The following is a 21259-nucleotide window of genomic DNA, read 5'->3' on the forward strand; positions in this document are numbered from 1 at the left end:
CCTGCATAATGCGCTCGAAATTCCTACACAAGACATCATTAGTAGAACCAAAAATAATATCATCAACGTATACCTGTACCAGAAGAAGATCTCCATCTTGTTCTTTGATGAAGAGAGTACAATCGATAATACCTCTTCGAAAACCGTTCTCCAGCAGATAGGTAGATAAGGTTGCATACCAAGCTCGCGGTGCTTGATGAAGACCATAGAGAGCTTTGTTGAGCAACCAAACCCGATCGGGATGGATAGGATCTTCAAAACCTGGAGGCTGTTCGACATACACCTCTTCTTCAACCACACCATGTAAGAATGCACTTTTCACGTCCATTTGGTAAACCTTGAATCCTTTGAATGAGGCATAAGCCAGAAAGATCCGAATGGCTTCCAGACGTGCAACAGGTGCATAGACTTTGTTGTAGTCGATTCCTTCTATCTGACGAAAACCTTGAACGACTAAACGTGCTTTGTTCCGAATAACCACTCCACGGTCGTCTTTCTTGCATTTGAAGACCCATCGAGTGCCAATTTTCTTGTAGTTCTCAGGTCTTTCAACAAGCTTCCAAACACTAAGCTTTTGAAATTGCTGCAATTCTTCCTGCATGGCTTCAACCCAAGCACTGTCTTTCAACGCTTCTTTCCACGATTTTGGTTCTTCTTGTGACACGTAACGCGCGAAGGACCAGTCATTTTGTTGACCAGATTCTCTTATAGCTGAATACAAACCAGCATTCCGGTTGTTTCTCAGCTGATTACGCGTCTGCACACCGCGATGGACATCTCCTATAATATTCTGCTGGGGTGGGTATCATGAATCCTCATTTCAGGATTTTCTGGCACACGTGCATTGATACCCAAATTGGTAAGATTAAGATCAACAACCAACTCCACACCAGGAATGTGTGTAGAGGTGGATGCATTCCCTTCAGCAGTGTCTACATTCTGCATATGAGGAGTATCAACAGAGGCACCTTGAACAGGAGCAACTGGAGCCGAAGATCCTTCAGCTGCATCATGATATTCATCATCTTCAGAAGAATCATTATAATCAGCAGCATCTTCATAAACCTCATTTTGAACCATATTGTTGACATATGAAGAAGCTTGGGGGTCAACAACAATAGGTCTAACCAAAGGCGAGACAGCAGCGTTGTCACTTTCCAACAACATCCTAGCCGCTGCTGATTCTTCGTCAAAGGTTGGCAGATTGAAGGAGTCAAATAGCCCATCATAGTCGAACATCCACGGATCACCCGGAGCCCTAACAGGACTCGTGTACCTTTGAACCCTCACTTCGCTCCAAAGCTCAATCTTTTTGGTAGCCAGATTCCAAACACGAAAATTCGGAGTAGCATATCCAAGGAAGAAACCCTCGATAGCTCTTGCTCCAAACTTTCCATCCGGTTCAATCATAGTACATGGAGCACCAAACGGTTCTAGGTAAGAAAGATCCGGTTTCCTTTTCTGAAGGAGTTCGAAGCAAGTCTTGCCATGTCTCTTTACTGTAAGAACTCTGTTTAACGTGTAGCATGCAGCCGATACAGCCTCCCCCCAGAATTGAATAGGGAGTTCCGACTCTACTAACATTGTTCTTGCAGTTTCAATAATCGTCCGATTCTTCCTCTCTGCGACACCATTTTGTTGTGGAGTATAACGAGAACTGTACTCATGAAGAATGCCTTTAGAAGTACAAAACTCATCCATAACTTGATTCTTGAATTCGGTTCCATTGTCGCTTCGGATCCTCTTCACTTTCAACGAATAGAGATTCTCCAACATTGTAAGAAGATCCTTGAGGAAGCCAGGAGTTTGACTCTTGTGTGCCATGAAGGATACCCAAGAAAATCTAGAATAATCATCAGTAACAACTAGACAATAAGCATCTCCGAAAGTTGTCTTGTGCTTCATATGTCCAAAAAGATCCATATGAAGACGTTCGAGAGGCATGCTGACAGTGTTGATTTTCTTCAAAGGGTGAGACTTCTTTGTTTGCTTCCCTTTTTGGCACGAGACACAGATATCTTGTAAATGAAAACTTCTCACAGGCACACCATTCACAAGATTATTTTTCACCAAATGGTTCATCTTTCTCAAGTGAATGTGTCCCATTCTTCTGTGCCAAGATATAGACTCCTTTTCCGTGGCTTTTGAGACAAAGCAAGTGACTTGTGCAGATGTTGTAATCGCTTGGCTCATGTCGAGAATATAAAGATCATTAACTCTCGGAGCCGATAAGAGAATCCATTCTTGTGGAATTTTGAATCCAGGTTTCAGCACATAGCAGCCGACATCATCAAAATGCACAGAGAATTTTTTATCGCAGATTTGCGACACACTGAGAAGATTATGATCAATTTGCTTAACATAATTGATCTTATCGAAGCACACCATACCATTTGAGATACTTCCCTCTCCAGTGATGAATCCGCCTTTGTCTCCCGCAAAAGCAACATACCCTCCTCTAATGTTTCTCACGTCGTATAGGAGCTGTAAGTCGCCAGTTATGTGCCTGGATGCCCCACTATCAACAATCCAATGACTATTAATAGTTCCTCCTAGAACATCCTGCACGTGTCATTTAAAAACATCAGTTGAGAATGGGGACCCAAGCCTTAGTGGTCTTGGGTCGTCCCTGAGCATCACGAAACGTGATATCAATCTCTTGATGGTTTTCAAGAACAACTGCTCCCCCTGAATTGTCACCCGCCTTAGGTAACCAAGTTCGTTTTTGCCTACCAGTTTTTGAAGATTCTGGTTTTACAGGTTGTGACACACTTGGTTCCCTTTGAACTGTTTTAACTTCAGATTTTAAAGCTTTTTCAACAGTTTTCATGTTCTTACGTCGTTGTTTAGTTTCTTGTTCCTTTACAGTTCGTTTATCATGTTTAGGTGAAACTGACCGACGTTGAGGATGAACTGTTTCAGGTGGAGCTTTCTCAACAAATTTATTCTTTGGAGCATTTGGGCAGTTTTTGATGATGTGCCCAATTTCTCCACATTTAAAACATGTTCTCCTTTCAACAAACTTAGGAGAACTTGATTGACCACAAGATGTCGAACTCGTGGAACCTGAGGTACTAGCCTTTTCATCACACCCATTTGTGCGTTGAGTGTAATTGTTATCACTGTTACGTTTTAAGATTGTGACTTGTGTTACAAAATCAGTGTTAGATTTGTTCTCAAAAGTTTCAATCTTATCAGTACCCTTGGATGACACGAACTTGACATCTTTTGCTTTCTTTTGAAATCGAGCTCCTTTTGTTTCAGACTTCATCTGAGAGACTTTATGCTTTTGAGCTCGTTTGACTGGTTGTTTACCATTAGAAGCACTAGGTTGTTGAGTGGTTGAAGATTTTTGATTACCAAACTGTTTTCTAATCTCATGCTTAGGAATTGGATCACATTGTGTTACAACAATTCCCGAAAGTGTTTTTCCCAAAAACCTGTTTGTGTTGTCTTCAAAGACTTTGTCAATCAAAGATTGATTTACATTTTTAATTGGGAAAACATGATCTGAGTAGATTTTATTATCTCCAACCAATGTATACAACACATTACTGCTTTTAACAGTAGACACACATGTCTTATCAACTTTGACAGAATCAATCACTTGTTTCTTAACAGATGAGACATCAGGAGTGTCAGGATCACAAAGGATGTGATTCTCTCGTGGAATAACTACTCCTTTCATCTTGTTAAGTGATTTATCCTGATCACTTACATCCACTTCTGATTCATCATCCGATGTCTCATAGTCCTCGATAATTGGAGGACTTTGCTTCATGGATGATGAAGTCTCTTGTTCCTTAGAGGATGTGTTTGAAGAATTGTCCGGTTTGAACCCTAGGCCAGCAGCAAATTCCTCAACATCAAGAGGCACACTGGGTTCATATCGAGGCATTTCCTCCTCATCAGGCATCTTGGTATAATTATTCATCAAAGGGGGGCGGACATTTCTTATACCCTATGCCTTTCTGATTTCCCTTTGGTTGTTGAACATCGATGATGTGATCAAGCACAAATTGGGAGTTAGAATAACTCTCCAATTTTTGTTTGATCGCATCATGCTCGCATTGGGCTATGGCTAATTGCTTCTTAGTTTCTTCCACAATGTTAATGTATTCATTTATACTTACTTGCTTGTGGTAAACTACTTTGTTCACTTCGGACACATTTTTCTTTAATGTTTCAATTACTGATTTAAATTCTTTTTCATTCCGAGTTAAAGCCATGTTCGCATCTTTGCATTTCGACAGTTCAATAACCAAATTCTGATTATGACTATGAAGCTTTTCTGATTCAAGCTTCATATCAGCACATGATTTACAAACACTAGGAGCAGGAGGTTCAGAATTTACCTGACTAGAAGAGGCTGAAAAGTTTGCCATAAAGGCAGTTTGAAAAGAAAAAGCTCCATCTTCAGAAAATAACTTCTCCATTTCCTTTGATGCAGTAGCCGCCTTCCTAATCAGAATTGATTTCTGACATTTAAGCTCATCAGCTTCATTCAGTAGATCTTGAATATCATCACCTCCTTCCTCCTTCACATCAGACTCTGAGTGATTATCCCCAGAAACAGAGCCTTCTTCATCAGAACTTCCAGAATAACCAGAACTGTCATCACTTCCAGAGGACTCTTCTTTATGAACATGCTCGATGATCTTTGCATAACAAGCTGTTCCACTTCTCTGATCATCATCAATGCATTCAATGCTAATCTGGAGGTTGCTGCGTCCACTTCAGAAGGTTATGCTAACATGCTGGAAAATGACAAGAAGGCTTATGAATTGGAGAAAAAGGCTTTTGCTACACTTACACAAGCACTCAACAAAGATATCTATCATCAGTTCTCCTACTGCAAGACCACGAAAACATTGTGGGATGCCTTAGTTGCTAGAGGAGAAGGCAATGCAGCTACTCGAAAGTCTCGTCATGATTTGTTGAAGAAAGAGTTTGAATCGTTTCAATTTTTGGAAAACGAAACTCTAAATGATATGACAACACGGTTCTATCATCTGATTAGTGAAATGTGTGCTTATGGGGTTGTATCCACTCAACAAGACATGGTGAATAGGTTTGCTGACGCCTTACCTCCAAAGTGGAGTTCTTTTATTGAGTTGTTGAAGCACACTGGAACTCTAGACACGGTTAACATCTACGAGTTCATTCAGAAGCTGGAACATAAAAATGATGAAGAAATCAGGAAAGCAAAGCGAGCTCCCGCTCCTCAGAATACAGAAATGTACCTTCCAGGCTTCGATGTTTTGGCAAGATCAGCTGCAGCTCAGCAACCTAAACTGCAAACTGCATTTGTGTCCAACTCAAGTTCTCTTCCGTTTCCTCAATCAACTGCTGCTCCAGCTTTTGATCCGAGGTCTTACATTCCCGTCCCAACACAGCCACAAGTCCAACCACCACAACAACAACAGCAGGCTCACTATACAAACAATCCTCAACCTCAAAACCCTAAAACAATCCGAGTCGATAATTCAAACCTTTCACACCTCAGCATTGAAGTTGCTAAGGAGCATATGGAAATTATCAATACAATGGTCAGTGCTTACTGTGGTTTGGTAGCAGGTCAGCTTGGAAACATCAACATGACCAATGAAGACTATCAACAGATCGACAAGGAAGAAATGGAGTTGATGGATATCAAATGGGCTTTTGCAAGTGCAGTTAGAAGGGCCAAAGACTTCATGGCTTGTACTGGTAGAACTTCGTTGGAAGGAAAGAAAGATACGAAGTATGGGTTTGATATTAACGCCGTTACATGCTTCAATTGTGGTAATAAAGGGCACTTCAAACGAGAGTGCACTCGACCAACAAAACAAGGCAATCACAACCCTTTCAGAAACCAGACAAGTACTACAAATGTGAATGCCCAGCAAGAGAACCGTGAAAGGAGGATGGTGGCAGTTAATAACAATCAGGGCCAGCCTGGAACTTCAAATCCCAATCGGGCTCTGGCTGTTCAAGCTGATGAGGGATGTGACTGGTCAGTGCAGTTTGGATTCAACTTTGGTGGACGATTGTTGCTGCCCGTTTCGCTTTCACTAATCAAAAGGTTTTGAATGCTTTGACTTTGATTGGATACCAAAGCCCATTGACTTGGACTGATTGATGGCGGAGGAAACATACTTTTCGCCCAAGCTGCAGCAGAGGTTAGCTCTTGACTAGATTGTGAGTCAATACTCCAGTCCCAAGGACTTGTACAACTCATTTTGATGAAATACTAATAGAAAACCTACAAACACAAACTGTTAAATTCAAACAGACAAGAATTGAAAGATACTAACTTGTTCGAAAGATCAAGACTTGTTCGAAGGATCAACAGTGTTCGAAAGATCACTGTTGAGTTTCGAACAAAGACTTCGAAAGATTCACAATTTGAAAGATCCTTATCTTTCGAATAAAGATCACGAAAGATTCACAATGAAAGATCCTTATCTTTCGAACACTGATCACGAAAGATTCACAATGAAAGATTCTTATCTTTCGAACACTAATCTCGAAAGATTCACAATGAAATGATCCTTATCTTTCGTATAACTATCCTTCGAACTAGATTCCCTGTAACGAAGGTTAAGTTACCACTTTCGAAGGATGGGTCGAAAGATGATTATCTATCGAGCCTTCCTTGATCGAAAGATGATCGTTCGATATCGAAAGATATCCTTCGATCGCTTCTGACACAACTGACAAAAAGGTGACAGGTTGGTGAGAAAGGTGATTGGTTGGTGAACCAACTTTCGGCAGAAAGTATGTTCTGACCTCAACTTTTCACCAACTTAGATTTTTAAACAAAATATGCCCAAAATGGCAAATCTTATCCAAAAAGTCCAGTCACCGGAACACACCGGAATTTGGCCGGAAATCACCAAATTTCGTAAAAACAAGTTGTAAGTTACCCAACCCGCTTTTAAACACTCCCGGTTGGTTTAGAACACGTTTTTATGCCAAGAAATACAAGAAAACCACTAAAAACGGGAGCTAAACCAAGTGTCCAAACACACCAAGACTTGAACAAAACCCGGTTTTTAACAAGGTAAAGAGCCACGGCTCTGATACCACTTGTAGGTCCCTCGTGGAGGATGAGGTTTAACCTTAACCTTGTTATAGTAACACACTAGCGAGTGCGGAATCCAAGCTAGAATGCAAACCGAGTTGAGACAAGCATAAACACAAAACACACAAGATTCACCGATTAACACCACTTGTATTAATGCGAATGAAGGTTCCGGTTACAAGCACAATGTTTACAAATCTGTTTTGTAAACTCTCTCTAAGTGTATGTGTGTTCTTGACAGAAAACTCTCTCTAACTCTCGAGGCTATCTTTCTGTCTGTGTGTGTGTGTCCCTACTGAAAAGAACACACTGCATGGGTATTTATACCCATACACAGCAGGTCTGTCCGAAGGATCCGATAGATGTCTCGAAGGACCATCTATCGATGTTGAACCTGTCGAAGGATCAGGAATACTGATCGAAAGATCATCTTTCGATCAGACTTCCATCGAAGGTTCAACTTTCGAGCTCATCGAAGGATCTAAACTATCCTTCGATGAGACATCCTTCGAACTAGACATGTTACATTCATAAACTAACTGTTTGGCCAAGTCAAACCAGGAGGATGGTTGACTTGGTCAAACTTACATGACAAACAAGAACATCGTTTTACATCGAGATCGAATACAGACAAAGTACAGACACAAGTGCACCAACAATTTTGTAATGAGCGGTTCTCATCTCACGATCACCACTTCAAATATGATCGTGTTTAGTAGTGGTGGTGTATATATTGCTAGAAAGATGATGAGTTCTTGTGTGTGATTCGATTTGTATGCAAAAATCCATCAAGCATTGAAAGCGCTAAATGGACGGTTTCACTATTGTAGATGAACTCCATTGAATGTGTTAAAAAGGCTATTTGGTATGGACGGTTTCAGATTTGATATTCAATATGAGGTCAGTCAAATGGACGGAGGAAACGAAGTAAGAGCAGGGGTAGAAGCAATGAAGGGAGAGCAGGAGCATGAATTGGGGGCAAATTTGGAAGAAATGGATGAAAAATCAGGGAAAAAGGCTTGACTATTGGGCTGCCATCTTAAAATTTGTAATGGAAATTACATATGTGTACATAGGAAATACTTTATATAGTTATATAGATATAGATATGGACCTTCAAATATATTTGCTCCTAGTCAGTGGACCACTATTAACACTAACTTAAGATATTTCCTTGTAGAAAAAGGTCCATTTAGATTGATAGTTATGATTTTCCTAAAGATGAGCATTCTAGGAGCTTTAGTACTTCGCTCTATATGCAAAAAATGGCAAATGGAGAGAAATATGAAAGAAAATGTTTGAAAAATGGCAAAGTAGATCAAGCTATTTCTTCAATCAATACTAGATTTGATCAATTTAAAATGTTTGAAAGTATTTTTGGTTTTCTATTTAGTATAAAAAAGCTGAAATTATTAGATGATAATACTTTAAAACAACATTGTATTAATCTTGAAAGTTCTTTAAAACATGATACTAGTATAGATATTGATGGCTTAGATTTATTTGAAGAATTAAAAGTTCTAAGACATATGATAGATTTAGAATGTGACACCCCTATAAACATACTAAGCTATATTAAAGATTTTGAATCTTTTCGAAATGCTTATATTGCTTATAGAATTATGTTAACTATCTCGGTAACTGTTGCGTCGGCCGAAAGAAGCTTTTCTAAATTAAAATTGTTAAAAAATTATTTAAGATCTACAATGTCACAAGAAAGATTGAATGGATTAGCTACTTTATCAATTGAAAACGATTTGTTAGAAGAAACTGATTATGAAGATTTTATTAAAAAGTTTGCATCTATTAAGCTAGAAAAGTAAACTTAATCTAAAGATATCTTTACACATACAACAAATATATAAGAATGCAAAAAAAAAAAAAAAAAAAAAAAAATTTAACTCCGCCAACAATAAACCTTATAGTTTATTTTGCCGGTCCCAAGCCCGAGTAAAGGAGGAGGGTTTTTCTCAAATTGTTTTCTTTTTTAGGGGGGGGGGGGAGGCCACAATCTTTTACTTCGCCTTAGGCCACCAAAATGGTTGAGCCGGCCCTGGTTACAATACACCCTCTAGGGAACTCCAACCATCCGAATAGCGTTAAGCTAACAAATAGGAAGTCTGACATGGATTTCCGCCTACTAAAGAGAATATCCTCTGTTGCCTGATGTTTGTCTGTCATCTGCTTGTTGTTATTTTTTGTGTGTTGTTATCATGGGTGATGGTGAAGGTACTTCACAAACTTTAATTAGTAAACTGGATATAGGAGATCCCTTGTACTTACATCTAAGTGACTCTATTAGTTTGACCATAGTTAGTATTAAACTAAAGGATACTGAAAACTATGTTGTTTGGTCGAGTGCTATGATGCTAGCCTTAGAAACTAAAAACAAATATGGGTTTATTGATGGTAAAGCAAAAAAAAAATCTAAGGATGATGATATTTTAGCTAATCAGTGGGATAGATGTAACTCTGTCGTGTTAACATGGTTGTTAAACTCTATTACTGAAGAACTTTTTCTTGTTCAAGTTTTTTCAAAATTAGCTTCTGAAGTTTGGAATGATCTTAAAGAATCTTTTTACAAGGTTGATGGGTCTGTTGTATATGACTTATCAGGGCCGTCCCTGAAAATGATATAAAATTTTTGGGCCTTGTGCGAGGCAAAAAAATTGGGCCCCCTCCGTATAATATAAACTCATCAATCATATATCAAAAAACCACAATACGACGCTAATTGTTTTAAAATAAACAAAACAAAACAAAAACAGTGTACAAAATGATCAAACTGATGTAAGAGAATCTAAATGGAAAAGATCGAGATTATCTTTTAAATGGAGAAGATCAAGTTTATCTTTTTTTAATATTTGAATTATCTTTACCATGTTTATCTTTTAATTATTTAGTATAAGTAAGGCATCTATGGTTTATTGTTTAGTTAGTTTTTGATTGAATTTTATTGAAAAGAACATTGTTCTTGGAACCTTTGGTTCATATTATCGTCTTTGATTATCAATAGTTTCTTGAGCCATTTGACAAACCAAAGCTCTGATACCAACTGATGCAGTTTCTCACGCAATCAAATGACTCAAGAAATAAAATGGGAAATAAAATACCTACAAATTTAAACAATAATAAATTAGAAATAATAATTATAAATAATAATTGACAAACCAAAGCTCGGATACCGTGTTGGCAAATAATAATTGTAAATGGTTAAATAATAAATGAGAAATAAAATACCTACAAATTTAAACAATAAATATAACTAGATATTGAGTTCTTCTAAGTTTATATTGTAAATGGTTAAATAATAAATTAGAAATAAAATACCTACCATGTAAAGTTTATTAAAAAAAAAAACTAAGGCCAAAATTTAAATGTAAAAATCAAAATTAAACTAAAAAATGATTGCAAATTGGCAGTCCGTATGAGTTTCAACAGTTAATAAAACAAAAGAAAATTTGGAGACTAGAAAACAAAAGATATGGTGGGATTCGAACCCGGAATAGCCAATTCATCACATGATTGCCGCATCCATTATGCCAAAGGAGAGATTTGTGTTTTTTTTTCTACATCAACTTTATATATTAAAAATATATATATTTTTTAAAAAAACTTTGGGCCCTTAAATGCTTTGGGCCCTGTGCGGTGGCACCTCCCGCACAGGCCCAAAACCGGCCCTGTGACTTATACAAGAAGATTAATAATATCTCTCAAAATGGCAGCACTGTTGCTGAGTATTACAACAGGTTGACAACAATGTGGAAGCAGTTTGATGTTATGCTTCATCTGCCTTCCTGTTCTTGTCAAGCTGCTAAGAATTATAACGATTTTTCAACTATAATAAAACTAATGCAGTTTTTCATGGGCTTGATGATGTTTATTAGCCTGTGAGAACTAATCTTTTGACAAGAGAACCATTTCCCTCAATCAAGGTGGCATTCTCTATTGTTTCTAAAGAAGAGTCACATAGGTTGTCTACCACTGGTGGGTCTAAAACACAAAGTGTGTCTTTTGTGTCCAAGTCTAATCAGAGTTTTGATTCTAAAAGAAGGTTAACTAGAGGACCTAACCCTAATCTGAAATGTACCCACCACAACATGTTAGGTCATAGATGTTTTGAGATTGTTGGGTACCCTCCTCGTTTTAAGAAAAAAAGTTAATAATCCATCAGGTAAAAGTAATGTTGGTAATAAGTCTAATGTGTCTGTTGGATCTTCTGCTAGTACTAGTATGTCTACTTCTGGTATGCTTTTACATCTGAGCAGATAGCTAAGTTGTTGAGTCTTGTTGGTGAAAATAATGCGGTGGACACTCAAAACACTAATATGGGAGGTGAGTATGTTAATGTTAGTAGTTTTGTTAGTTGTTTTAATTCGGTGATGTTTGGTAGGCAGTTTAATGGGATAATAGATTCTAGAGCTAGTCAACATATGATAAACACTGATTAAAATATGTTTGATACTATTGATGTGTCTGAGTTTGATCTTAAGGTTGGTCACCCTAATGGAACTAATGTTAAGGTCGTAAAAATTGGTAGTATAAAACTGTTGAACAACATTATTTTAAAAGATGTTTTCTATGTTCCAGGCTATAATGTGAATATGTTGTCTGTCCATAGGTTAGTTAAGGATAATCAGATAAATGTTGTGTAACACCCCGTGTTTCAAAAGTCAAAGTGAAAGTCAAAGAAAGAAAATATTTCTAATTGCGATCTGTCACTCCTTGCTAAAAAATCACTATTTCAGTCCATTATCTGATTATCCTTAGCTAACCTATTTTAGAGTTAATTACTGTTTTCGTCTCTGTGGTTTGTCAAAAATCACTATTTCAGTCCATTAGTTTAAAAATTGCGATTTCAGTCCCTGTGGTTTCACTTTCGTAACCATTTCAGTCCACCTCGTAACCATTTCAGTCCCTGTACTTACAGAATAATGGATTGAAATGGTTACGAAAGTGCAACCACAAGGACTGAAATGGTTACGAAAGTAAAACCACAGGGACTGAAATCGCAATTTTTAAACTAATGGACTGAAATAGTGATTTTTAACAAACCACATAGACGAAAACAATAATTAACTCAAAAATTTAATATGTTGGTTGAAAAAGAAAAGACAAATACAAACAAGAAAACACTATTTTGATAAATAGTTTTTTTTTTTTCTTTTTTTTCTTTCTAGCAGTAGTTTAGGAAAAAAGTAAAACTTAAATCAAAATTTAAGAAAAGAAAAAACAAAAGCGGTGCTGGTGACGTAACTGATTGCCGACTTTTCCGGATAAGATCGAGTTCCTTCACATCAAACCCTTATCCCAACAAACATGATTCCTCCGCCACAAACATTGATATTCCGATCGCCTTCAAAAACCACAAACCCTTATCCTAACAAACATGATTCCTCCGCCACAAACATTGATATTCCGATCGCCTTCAAAAACCACACCTCCTACATCTTCACCTGCCCTTCTTTAGTTTAATGTTGTTCCGATGCATCGGCCATATCTAGAATAATATAAATAAGTGGCGGTCTAGATCTAGTGTCTCTTATTACCCGCGAGTAGTGGAAGAAGGTGTTCATACTGTACCAAACTTTATCATCAATACTCTCCTTACTTTTGCAGAAATCTTGTCACAGGGCCGATCTGGGTTGGTTCCAAACTCACCCTCACTCCATCATGTTATCGGCTATACCAGTTTCTTGATGTACGGAACCCAACTTGTTGTTTCTGCTGCAGGTCTTGATCTCACTTATGCTTACATCATTATTGTTAGATTGGGTTGATAGGTTTCTTTATTTGATAAAGTTTCTGTATTTTGTATAAAAAGGTGTTTTCTTTTTTCCCACTTTGGGTTTAGTGATGTTTTTATTTAATGAATTTTATTAGTTTTAATAAAAAAATGAGTTAATTACCGTTTTCGTCCATGTGGTTTGTCAAAAATCACTATTTCAGTCAATTAGTTTAACAATTGCGATTTCAGTCCCTGTGGTTTCCCTTTCGTAACCATTTCAGTCCACCTCGTAACCATTTCAGTCCCTGTACTTAACAGAATAATGGATTGAAATGGTTACGAAAAGGAAACCACAGGGACTGCAATTGTTATGAAAGTGAAACCACAGGGACTGAGATCACAATTTTTAAACTAATGGACTGAAATAGTGATTTTTGACAAACCACAAGGACGAAAACAGTAATCAACTCTAAAAAAATTAATAATTGTCTAATGATTGACTCGACATTATTGGACATTATCACCACTACGCCAAAAACGCCCCTTTGCTGACTAGATGATGGGTGGGGCATTATTTGTTGTTACCACTACGCATGGGCTTATATGAACTTGGGATGGTATTTTTGTATTTGTCACTAAGGATATTTCTTTACATAGACGAATCTACCTTTGTAAAGCATCAAAGGTTAAATTTGAATATTTGATTTTGTGGATTGTTTTACGGGCCGATTTGTTGGTTAATTGGATGATGGTTATGCTTGTTGTAATTGTAACAAGGAATTTGAGTGATGTGGTTGTGCATTTGAATTATGTGCCCAATTTATATACAAGTGTTTTGTAGCATGCTAACAATGACTTCGATCCCATCATTGATTGCTTCGTTTAGTTGCTTATTTGGATGTCAACCTCGGAAGTTATGTTATATGTTCACTTTGATGATGTGTGCATATGCTTTAGACACGTTCTACTGCAAGGCCGGCTCTAGCATAAGCAAAATGAAGCTTATGTAGTAGAACTACCATTTGTTCTGCAACTTCCAGGTCCAAATAGTAGAGTCCTAATGCTCATATCAATATTTTTTGGTTCAGTTAATCTAGAAATCAAAGTGGTGGACATGTGGACAGAAATTGGGATCATGCCATTCATTGCTTATGGTAGGAAGCGTGCAACAGAAGACAGGTTCGGTTGTGGAAGTCGGCAAAGCGATGCATCAAGAGAATGGCAACATAGAACATGATGGGCTGAGGGTGAGTTTGGAAGGGGACCCAGGTAGGCCCTGCCACTTGATTTCTGCAAAAGCAAGGAGAGCATTGATGATAAAGCTTAGTGCAGAATGGGGCATGACAACACCTTCTTCCCCAAATGCTACTCGCGGGTAATAAGGATTGTGGCCGAGAATCAAATGTGTGGCGGTAAGGAATGTGCGACGTTTGGTTTTAGTGGGTAGGCAACCGGAATATCAAATTTGTGTATTTTAAATTCATCCCTGTAGAATTTGAATCCAAAAGGCTGGGATGTTAGAAGCTTTGTTTGTACCTTTTTCTTTTAAGAAAAATAAAGATTGCTATTACAAGAAATGTCTGTAGCTTTGTTCGTTCGCTGGGTTTTAACTATATTATGTATAAAATATCATTATACAGATTATCGTTCACAGATTAGTGCCTCTTCTGCAATCATCGACTCAGAACCAGGTTCGTCGTTCTAACGATTTGTACTTCTGGCATTAGGCCAAAGTTTTTGGTATCTTAGTCATTGCCCACTGGGTGTTCGATGTAACGCCAGTGTGACTGTGTGAGATGCGGGTGCTCAAAGGCATCATCAACATCCAGTGTGACTGTGTGAGATGCGGGTGCTCAAAGGCATCATCAACGGAAACTGCGGGCCCATTGAAATGGAAGTGTAGTGGAAACTTTTGAATTTAAACAGACTTCATTTGAAAGTTGTAAAAGCCATGAGGCGATGTGAAACTTCAGTAAAACTATGATAGGATTTATTTCACCTCTATAACTTTCTATGAAGTTTATAAAATGTAACTTTAACCCATTTGAAACTCGAGAGTATATATAATCTGATTTTTCTTAATAACTTGCGTTCTAGACTTAAAAAACTAATTTGTTCGTTAACTTAAAAAAACTATTTTGTTGTGCGCTTATTTTTATATACGTATGTGTATAATTAAAGTTGTTCCACATTTCGATGTAAATTTTGTTTGAAAACGAGTTGTTCTATCTTTCTACCCTTAAACATTGTGATACTGCCAAAACTAATCCCTCTAATTTTTTAAATGTCACTTTAACTCCTACAAGTTTCTCAAATTTCGAGTTTACCTTAAAATTAATTTCTTAATGTTTGTATTTTTATTTTTTTGTACGTGTCGATATAAATTCATAAATTCAAGTTCATTTACACTTTAACGTAATTTTTATTTGGAAACAAGTTGGGTCAATTATATAATGTTTTTTTATGTATGTTTGGAGTTGGAGTACGTTTCGACGTAAAATTTGTTTAGAAACAAATAGGGTGAAACATAATACGTTTTCATTCGACGATATAAATTTGAGTTGCTACACATTTCGACGTAAATTTAGTTTGAAAACATTAATTACTATATATTGGGTTTATTTTTAAACAAACGCAATACGATTACAAATTAATGACAGGTAGACGAGCAACAATCTGCGCCGCTACCCCTTTCTGAATAGCAAACCCTACCCTGCTAAGCACAAAATTCTGCCCCTTAACATGTGCGGTGTTACTGCTTACCACCTGTTGAACCTGCTTTAGGAACCGCACCGCGTCAGGGGCGAGAGCGCCAAATGTAGTCTATGCTTTATCACGCCGCGTATGACGCCAACGTACGTCTTTATTTTATATATGTTTTGAGTTGGTCTACGTTTCGAGGTAAATTTTGTTTGAAAACAAGTCGGGTCAAATAAAATATATTTTCATTTAATGGTATGAATTCGGATTAGTTTACGTTTCAACGTAAATTTAGTTTAGAAACGAGGCAGGTTGATTGTAGTCTAAATTTATCAAGCCCTACAACGCGCAACACAACTGGTAAAATAACTAGTTGACACGTGGTAAAATAACTAGTTTACACGTGGTGGCACCGTAAAATTTTAAAGATCCTAGACTGAAACTTCTAGGAAGTGATCTACAATTTATCACGCATTTAGGAAGTGAGCATAGTCTACAATTTATCACGCAGTGTTCATACGGATCCTATTTAAAGATCTTAGAAGAAATCAACTTTAATCAAATGTTATTTTCTGTCTTCACCAATTCGCTCCCGAGACTCTTTGTAGTTGGGGTTTTGGATAGTGATTTAGATATTGTTGTTGGTATCGAGTCTCTGAGTTGTTGGATTTTGAGAGTTGAAATGATGCCTGTGTTTTCATTTAAGATTTTTTACAAAAACCAAATAACTCTCCCCAACACAAGAACAGATCACTCCACCACAATCTTCACCAACGCCCATTTGTTTTTGATCAAATGGTTTACTCTAGCAGCAGCAGCAATACGTGACGGTGTAGTGTACCTCTGGGGCGAGTATAATGAGCGATTAGCATTTGTGGAGGAACGCGTAGTGATGCCGAAATCTGGGCTGAGCTTTATCATCACTGTTCTCCTTGCTTTTGCAGCTATGAAGTGTCAGTGCCAACCCGGCTTTCCTTATTTCACCCATCCTCACCAAGTCAGGTTCACCATCAACAGCGTCCTGACGTACGGCTTCTCTTGCGCAGCTGAACTTGTTGCTTCAGGTCTTGATCGCATTCCCGTTTTTGCCCGCGTTGCTAAATTGTCAAATTTGGTATTACAGAGACTTTTGATAACAACAAAACGACTCAGACTTTTATTATACCAATAAAACTCACAAACTTACAACCTTTAAGGAACTCGAAAGATCAGATCATCTTCACCAACGAGACGATCTCACAATCATACAAACGAGATCTAACGGATTTACACTACAAAGAAAAAACCCTTGATCTCCTATAACTCCAGAGACTTCTAAAGGAAGATAGAGAAACAAAAGAATGTGAAAGTGAACTTGAATCAGACGTGCGATTCTTTTGAGGAACACACAAAATAAACCCTAGAAATTTATGTGAATATCCAGCTCTTTTTCTCTCTCCCTCTACACAAATGGAGATGAACTGCAATTTATATATATGAGGTCTAGATCTTGAAACCTGGCCCATAAGCAGCCGTATAATAAGCCTTGTCCATCATCAAGCCCAACTCAACAATAATTTGTTGTAGGTATCCAATAAGCAGCCCATACCTCAAATGTACAAAGGACACGTATTAGAACAAATAATATAAAATACAAAAGTAAAGAAAATATAAAACTGATGAATTATTTACTAAACACTTTTAACATAAATTGGGAAAGATATGTTCATTGTGTGTTTTTGTGGCATCTCTGGTGTCTTTATTGTATTTCTGATATTAATAATGCTTGCAGTTAGTATGTTAGGCGCAAAGGTGTAATCATAGTTGTCAAAAGCGCAAAAGGCGTGCGCCTAGGCGCATTGAAGCGAGGCGAACCATGTCTTTAGGCGCAGTGATTTTTTTGTAAAAACGGTGCTCAGCACTGATGACCATTCACGGATTCGTTATGTTAGGTTAGGTTTGTGTATTAGTGTATATAAAGCCATAAAGGTGTATTAGTATTTACTTATTATGTTGGGAGTATATGGCCATGATGATGTCTCAGAGTTTATGTGTTGCTTCATATCATATATAGATTTTGGATGTGAATCGTGAGCTCCATTTGCAGTTTGATTTTGTAGAGCCGCTTATTGCTTCACTTACTTATGGGTTATGTGGATGATGTTTTGTTTCTGTGACTAGGGGGTAATTACATCTCTCCATTGTACCTTTTTAGGGCATTGAGGTTACATTAGATGTTGTTGTTGACTTATGGCTTGACTTGAGTGATGTGGTTGTGTATTTGAACCGTGTTCCCAGTCTATACAAGTCCTTGGTCGTGTGCTAACATATACTTCCAACCATTTATTTACTATATTTTTGGTGCTTATATGGATGCCAAGTTATGCTATATCTTCCCTTTGATGAATAATGATAATGATGCCGTGTATATGCTTTCAACATGCTCTACTGTGTTCCCAGTTTGCGCTGTTTGGTGTTTGTTTGCATATTTACTTTATTCGGGACATATAACAGTATATTGTTGTTCTCTTGGTGTTTTATGAGGATCTTTTATTTCATAGTTATTGGCAAGCATTGTCGTGTTCCCTTGAATATTACATTATCAAGATTTTAGGGGCGCTATATATAAAGCTATAAACTCTTCCATTTCGTTTCTGTATTTATAAACTCAACCTTTATGTATCAGCCTCCATTAAACATTTAAACCATTCTTCCCAAATTAGACCTCGTTTGAAAATGAGTTATTTTTAAAAGATGAGTAAGATGTGTGTAGTTATTAAATTCTCTTTTTATGTGGTGGACTTTGTAATTTGGTTTCTGATTGTAAACTATGCACCCCTTGTAAGACCTTGGTACTGAATCTTCGATTATTTCCCATCATATGTAGTTTTAGTTGTTTTGAGGTTATTTTGACGAGTATACAATATCATGCTTCGATGTTCCGCATCTAGAATATGCAGTTACATAAGAGTTTATACATTGCCTTAAGGGTTGATTTCCCATCGTATGTAGTTTTTGTTGTGTTGAGGTAATTTAGATGAGTATACTATTTCATGGTTCGATGTCACGCTCTTAGTATATGAGGTTAAATGAGTTTTTGTACATTGCCTTGAGGGTTGACTTGGGCTGTATATGATATCTGAGTTCTATATTGCCCTTTAAAAATTCCTCTCAATATCAATTTGGTTTCCATGTATGCAAGTTGACATTTGTTCTCTGTTTTTTCTACATGCTCTTGCGCCACTAAAATGTCTAAGCTGGTTCATTACAATCTTTCCTTTTATTGTTCACATTGTTTGTTTCTTATGTAACTGTTCTTTATTCTATCGCAGTTTAGAAGCATAGGGCGTTGAAAACTGACACCACAATCGCTACCAAGGCCATAACCACATCCCACGTGGTTGAGTCCATCCCTCTGCACAATCTTTGATTGATCACTAGACGCCACTGCAGACGTCTAACCAGGTGCACTTATGGTGTTTGTCTATTGAGACAGTAGCATTTGTTTGGAGGGTATATACCTGAATGCTTATCTGTATCCGGTTTATGTGTTGTTCATGTGTATGGGTAGAAAATTGCTTATCTGTATTGGATTCTGGAGATGCAGAATTATACATGAACAATTAATCTTTTTAGCTGAATTTGGATCGTTTCGTATCTCTTTACTTTTGGAATATGGTATATTTACCACATGAATATGCTCCAGGCATTCCCGTTTTTGCCCGGGTTGCGAGATTGGGAAAAATATGTTCATTGTGTACTTTTGTGACATCTTTGGTGTGTTTATTGTATTTCTGAGTATTTATAAAGATATAGGTTTATGTAGTATATATTGAGTATATGTTCCATGATGATGGCTCAGAGTTTATATATTGGGTAGCGGTGCAGCGTGTTGCCCTTTTACCAACTATACTATCTTGAGATAACATTGTAATTAATAATTAATTTTTTTGAATGTTCAAAAAAAAAAAAAAAAATCGGATGTGATGTGAATCAAGAGGCTCATTATGGTTCATGTGGATGATGTTTTGTTTCTGTGACTAGGGTGTAATTACTTCCCTCCGTGGTACCTTTTTAGGGCATGTGAGGTTACATTTGATGTTGTTGATTGACTAGCTTATGGCTTGTGTATCAATTTGGAATTTGGAATTTTGCTAATGGCCTCATATGTATGCTAGTTGATGTCTGTTCTGTTTTTATTTATATGCTCTTCCGCCACTAAAGTGACTAAGCTCATTCGTTAGATTCTTTCGCTTTATTATTTATATGACTGTTCGTATTTATTCTATTGCAGTTCAGAAGCACAGGACGTTGAAAACTGACACCACAACCAGTCAACCACTATCAAGGCCAAAACCACAGGCCACATGGGTGAGTCCATCCTTCTGCAGACTCTTTGCTTGATTAGTGGACGCCACTGCAGATGTTTAACCAGGTCCACAAATGGTAGCTTTTGTTTGGAGGGTGTATACCTGAATGCTTATCTGTATCCGATTTATGTGCTGATGATGTGTTTGGTTAGAGAATTGCTAACTTGATCATCAAAGTAGTTGTGCTTGATTGGTGCAAATCACCCCAGTTGTTTCTTTATATGATTAGTTGCTATGCACTTTGTTTTTTTTTTCTTTGTGAAATAACACTAGTTTTATACAAAATCGTGTGCTTAGAACCCTTACTTCATTTCTTAGTTTTAAAAGCGAGAAGTGCACAAAAGCGACAAGGTAAAAAACCGAGGCGGGACGCACCAAGCGCACCGCTTATCGTACCCGAGGCGCAATGTGCTATTGAAGTATATTGCTTTACCTGATAACTGTTTTCCATGTATGCAAGTTGATATTTGTTCTCTTTTTTTCTACATGCTCATCCGCCACTAAAGTGTATAAGCTCATTCATTACATACTTTCCTTTTATCATTTATATTGTTTTTTTCTCAATATGACTCTTCTTATTTATTCTACTGTGGTGTAGAAGTACAGGGCGTTGGAAATCGACACCACAGCCCACATGGTTGAATCCTTCCATCTGCAGAATCTTTGATTGATAAATGAGCGCCTTTGCAGATGTTAACCAGGTACACCTATTAAAATGGTTGCAGTTGTTAGAGTGTATACCCGTTTCGACCTGTACCCGTTTCAACCCAGACCAAAACAACCCTTTTTTTTATTCGACCCGTTTTGACCCGAACCCATTTACCCGACCCACCCGTTTTGCCAGGTGTACCTGAACCCTAAAGGTAGTAAAATATATTCATAGGTTTGCTTGTTCGGATTCTAGAGATACAAAGTTAAATATGAAGTTATGAACCATTAACCTTTATGCTGAATTCGGAGTTGTCCCGTATCTCTATACCCTATGATTATGCTTGTTATTCTACAGTTTCATCGTTCTTCTGCTGAATTCTGAGTTGTCCCGTATCTCTGTCATTTATGCATGATTGGTTGTTAGGGAAAGGTGGATTTCAGGTGTATCTTAGTTCTATATATGGCAACTATGCTCCATTCATATGTTTAATATATAGTAGAGTTAATTGCCCGGATGGTCCCTGTGGTTTAACGTTTTTTCACGTTTAGTCCCCACCTTTTGAAAATAGCAGGCATGCTCCCTATGGTTTGTTATTTTGTTACTCGGATAGTCCCTGAGTAGATATCAGTTAGTTTGGAAATAGCAGGTATGCTCCCTATGGTTTGTCATTTTGTTACTCGGATAGTCCCCTGAGTAAAAAGGGGACTATCCGAGTAAAAAATGACAAACCATAGGGAGCATACCTGCTATTTCCGAAAAGTGGG

At 37.4% G+C, this 21259-nt stretch overlaps 2 long non-coding RNA genes across 2 annotated transcripts; both read left to right on the forward strand.

Moving 5' to 3' along the window:
* The first annotated feature begins 12264 nt into the window (after positions 1 to 12264).
* LOC110899805 lies at positions 12265 to 14379 on the forward strand. The gene is made up of 2 exons (XR_002570553.2): positions 12265 to 12799; positions 13883 to 14379. It is a non-coding gene; the product is annotated as an uncharacterized LOC110899805 (long non-coding RNA).
* A 1000-nt stretch (positions 14380 to 15379) lies between these two features.
* LOC110899806 lies at positions 15380 to 20043 on the forward strand. The gene is made up of 3 exons (XR_002570554.2): positions 15380 to 16558; positions 18806 to 18938; positions 19768 to 20043. It is a non-coding gene; the product is annotated as an uncharacterized LOC110899806 (long non-coding RNA).
* The last annotated feature ends 1216 nt before the right edge of the window (positions 20044 to 21259 follow it).

This window comes from Helianthus annuus, chromosome 13 (genome assembly GCF_002127325.2).
Source record: "Helianthus annuus cultivar XRQ/B chromosome 13, HanXRQr2.0-SUNRISE, whole genome shotgun sequence".
NCBI lineage: Eukaryota > Viridiplantae > Streptophyta > Magnoliopsida > Asterales > Asteraceae > Helianthus > Helianthus annuus.